We start from the raw sequence: 5,000 nt of genomic DNA, 5'->3' as shown, positions 1-5,000 counted from the left end.
TTTTAAGCGATTTTAAATTGTTTCTTCTTATGCCAACATTTTCTTTCAGGAAAGTTCACAAAAGTTTAATCAAGAAGATGTTGCCTCCGCTTTAAATTTATTTTCAGTAGGCGATGAGGTTCTCTTTAATTAACCCGTTCCTCGCCGATACTTACAAGTCATGCTTTAGGCGACACAATAACAATATAGAGGATATTAGCGTCCGTTCTGTGGCCTTTATAATAAGAAACGCATTTTACAATAACGATTGCGGCATTTTGTAATGATGTGCGCATTGTGTAATAACGTGTGCAGCTTTTGTTAATAAATCCAACCTACGCATTTTGTAATATTTGTAAGTGTGCGCAAATTGTAATGCGGTCTTTCCAATGATGTTAATGTTGCAACCGACATCGCTGATCTTTATGGCTGTTGATTGTTAATTAGTATGAAATGAATACGTAACATTCATATTTAATTAACATTCACCTTAGTACAATTACTGAAGACTGTTCTTTTGCAATTTTTCTGATTTTTCCTTTGGTTCTCGACTTCTATCCGAGGATTTATCGATATTCAATATGGCGACTTTTATCTAAGGGAGTGGACCATGAACCGTGGACTGGATATTGGGCCTCAGGGTGCCGTAGTTTACATCTTAATCCATTACACAGCGTTGTTTGCAGAGGGGGATGGAGGAATTTTACAATAGAGTGCTGTTTTTGAAGTGTTCCTAAAATGTTTGACAAGGATTGAAGACCACGAGCCGCCGGTCGTGAAACCCCTGGGTCAGTGAGGGGTTTTTCTAACACGGAAGAATGCATAGGAATATGTGGAGACTACAATCTCTCCTGCCACGAAAGTACTGAAAGAAAATCGCAATTCTAAAACTTTGAACGGCAACTTTTATTAGTTATTACAACTTATTTAACTTTAAACTTCGTATTACATGGTGCATTTTATATTAGTTATTGTATCTTCCGGCAAAAAGCTGCTTTAACAGGTAACAGCATTAACAAAGTACAGCAATAACAACAACCGAAAACATGCTGATAAAGAAAAACTACTAAACAAAAGAAAATAGCATGTTATTGCGCCAAAAAATGTTCTTAATTTGGAACCAACTTAAACCTATGGCATATAACTCGAGCCATGCATGGTGCCAACGATTGCTATTAATTATACGTCTTAACTCAAGGATCAATCCACTGGAAGGACCAAACTCCTTTATGAGCCGCCATACACTGATTATACCCGGGGGTTCCGTCACAATGGTATTTTTCGGTAACAAGTAAGTGAAAGTATCGGCGCACTGGCGAAATCGAGAGCACGCATTTCTTAGTCGCTGGAAAAGAATGCAGGCATCACTGGGGTTTGAAGATCGTACAGCTGTTTCAAAAATCATAACAATTATCTCGCTTGGAAGGTGGTCAAATGAACTTGTCTCTTTTCTCCTTCTTTGCTGACGCATTATCATTCAAGTCCAATCGATACGTTAAATTTATCGGCTGAAAATCGTGGAAAACGCACCAAAAACGCTTCAATTTTGCAAAATTGTCTGGGGGGCATACCCCCAGAGCCGCCTAGAAGAATGGTCCCTTTGGCCCCATATCAAGGAAAGGAAAGGAAAGGAAAGGAACTTTATTTAAGTGTCTAATCTTCTAGCACTGTAGAGCACTAATCGGGGACACTGTAAATTGAAATTAACAAGTTAACGCAATGAAGTCAAATGTTGGTTTTTGAGGGGTTTTTGAGGGGAAAACCCGAGTACCCGGAGAAAAACCTCTCTGCATGTGCAGAGTAGAGAACCAACAAACTCAACCCACATATGACGCCGAGTCTGGGAATCGAACCCGGGCCATATTGGTTACTGGTTGATCACGCAACAGAAGTCTAGCTAAAACCTTGATTCACTGCATACCACAAAAGAATTTTATTAAAAGGGGAAGGAATAAATGTTTGACTGTAAAAAATTGCGATAAAACATTTCTTGAAGTCATTTTAAGATAAAAAATTGCTAAAAGATTTGCTAAAAAGCGACGACGTTTCGACGTTAGCTAAACGTCATTAACAAGTCAAAATATTTGAGTGAGTTTAGGTCTATAAATACTAAAAAAACAATAGCTGATTAAAAGCTGTAACATGAGTAAAAAATAAAAATTAAAGAAAATATTAAACAAAAAGTTTCGCACGTATGGAGTCCGTCTGGGTATTTAAATTAGGCTTTAGATTCTTGATGAAGAGCATTTCAAATACTAGACAGTCAAATTTGCTCTGGCACTTTCTTAAAACTGTGAATTGGTCTTCTTTCAAAAGGTTGTTGTTACCGTGAGCTTCTAAGAAATGTCTACCGATTGCCGAGTTTTTGTGCTCAGGAATGCGCTGATGAAGGTGTCGGGCTGTGTACCCGACGTAATCTGCGTCGCACAGATCACATGAAAAATGATAAACAACACACTGCTTATTCACAATTGACTGCTTCGTTTTTTTGGCTTTGAGATCTTGCCCCAATTTCTTACTCACGAAAACTGGCTGCAAAGTAGGGCCAATCTTATGGCTAAGATCGCGTAACTGCTTACGAACCGCATTAGCGGCCACTTGATCTTTAAATGGAAGACTAATTCTTACTATTCTACTATCGTCATTGTTACTTTCTGCTGTGTTCACTGAAGCATTTCGAAAAAGAAAATTGTAAATGGCAGAATCAATAAGACTTATTGGATAGTCAAGGCGACTAAATATAGAGCGCAACTTGGCACATTCTGCATTGAAAGCCTCTGTTGTAGACGACAAGGCATAGGCACGATGTATCATTGTTTTTAATAAATTGTCTTTATAGCGTTTATCCGTGTGACTTTGGAAGTGTAGGAGCAATCCAGTGTTTGTTGGTTTTCTGTAAACTTGAGTTTCAAGTTTAGTTCCGTTCTTGACGATTTCAATGCCGATAAAAGGGATCTTGTTATCCACAGGAAGCTCCATCGTAAATGTTAGACTGGGGTGTAGGCCATTCAGGGTACCAAGAAACTCAGCAGCAGCAACAGCACTAGGCATTCTAGCCAGGGTATCATCGACGTACCTCTTGTACAATTGGGGCATCAAGCCATCGCGTGTAAGCTTTTCTTCAAGATGACACATGAAGACATTGGCCATTAGAGGACCAAGGGGCGAGCCCATAGCCACACCATCTGTCTGTTGGTAAAGTTGACCATTAAACTGGAAAAGCTGATTGTTGTGGCAATTTCTAGTAGTCTAGCAAGCTGATCCTGTTGCAGATTAAGGCCATAGGTTTTGTTGAACCAATCATCAGTAAAGGCTTTATTGACCAAGATTTTGATGGTCTCATCCAAAGTTACATTTGTAAAAAGAGCGGTGACGTCGTAAGAGACCAATATGTCAGTTTCACTCATAGTGTGGGTACGGATCTCATCAGCGAAGGCAAAGGCATCAGTGATTGTATAATCATTTAGAGAAAGCGGCTTCAGCTTTTGTTCAAGCCATTTAGCAAGGTTGTAATTGTAAGTTCCGATTGCTGATAAAATAGGCCTCATACTTAGTGTGGTTTTGTGAGTCTTGGGCAAGCCATAAAGATGAGCGAGCCTGGAACCCTTAGGCGAAAGTGAATTGACAATTTCTTCAGGCAGAATTTGATTTAAAGTTTCGTGCAACTCTTTCTCTTTCTGAAGGAGCAGGTGGAAATGTTTAGGTGGTCGTCCACGCACTTTAGGTCGTTTGTCATCGACATGAGTAAATTTAGAGGTGTTGTCAACTGAAGCAGCGCTTAGTAGGCGGATGTATTCGGGTTTGTCCATCACTACAACCCCAGAACCTTTATCGGGCTTAGTGATAACGATGTCGTCACGTTTCTTTAAGCGATTGAGAGCTTTGACAAGAGCCTTAGGTGGATTAGGGCTTGTACGCTGAATGTAGTTCAAAGCGATTGAACGTAACGTTGAGCTAGCCAGTTCCTTTTCATCTGCATCTTTCAATAAGGGCTCTATTCTCCAATACGTCTTCTCAAAGCTTGCTTGAATTTCAATGGGTGAAACTTTTTGAGGTAGAGAAAACTTCAATCCTCTGCAAAGGATAAGTTTTTCAAAGAACGAAAGGCGGTATGACGACATGTTGTTTATGTGTTCGTTGACATCAAACTTCTTTGAGATCAAGCGTGAGATCTTGTTGACATGACATTTCATCATTTTGATGTACTGATTGTTGCGAAGAATACTTAGCGTCCGCACAATGGTGACAAAGCGAAGCAAGGAGCATTCCTCCCTGACATCCTTGTAAGCGTTTTGGACTTTTTCTCTAAGATGCTTGAGCTGAGTGAATTTGGATCTCAATTCCTCCTCCATGACCGCCTTTTGGTAGTTTTCTGAGGACTTCCTCCATTTACGTGTCTTACGACGTTCAACTTGTGCGAAAGTTGGTGTAACACCAAAGTTCAAACATAAGCGTAGAAATTCAATGGCACCTTCACATTTAGTAAGGCGCTTACTACACTTTTCAAGACTTCTGAAAAAAAAAAACAATAGCTGGTCAGCTATTGTTTTTTTTTAGTATTTATAGGCCTAAACTCACTCAAATATTTTGACTTGATAATGACGTTTAGCTAACGTCGAAACGTCGTCGCTTTTTAGCAAATCGTTTAGCAATTTTTTAATCTTAAAATGATTTTAAAAAATGTTTTATCGCAATTTTTTATAGTCAAATGTTTTTCGAAATCACTTCTTGTTCGTATAAGGAATAAATGAAATTGTTATTTCGCTAGACATCAAACCAAAAAATGCAACGCAACCCCATCAGTTGTGCAAAAGCCGCTTACAGGAGCCTGTCGCTGATTAATGTGTCTGACACTTGGTTATGTTTCCTCCTGAGTGTAATTTTGACAGTAAAGCAAAACGACTGTGTGAAAGATACAAAAATATTTGTCACAAGCCTGTTCCAGGCAATCAGATAGTGGCTAGTGAAGATTAAGATTGCGACAGTAAAATATCCCCCCCCCCCCCAAAAAAATAGTGCAG

General features: G+C 39.2%; 1 protein-coding gene and 1 pseudogene across 4 annotated transcripts in view; one reads left to right on the top strand and one right to left on the bottom strand.

Annotated features, from left to right (window-relative positions):
- LOC138045510 (adhesion G protein-coupled receptor L4-like) overlaps positions 1 to 5,000 on the top strand; it is a 101,708-nt gene that overhangs the window by 65,622 nt on the left and 31,086 nt on the right. The gene's annotated exons all lie outside the window — the stretch shown is intronic.
- On the bottom strand, positions 2,152 to 3,527 carry LOC138044454 (uncharacterized; annotated as a pseudogene).

Source organism: Montipora capricornis, chromosome 4 (assembly GCF_036669925.1).
Source record: "Montipora capricornis isolate CH-2021 chromosome 4, ASM3666992v2, whole genome shotgun sequence".
NCBI lineage: Eukaryota > Metazoa > Cnidaria > Anthozoa > Scleractinia > Acroporidae > Montipora > Montipora capricornis.
The sequence above is the reverse complement of the archived record's forward strand: the minus strand, read 5'-3'. Positions and strand labels throughout refer to the sequence as shown.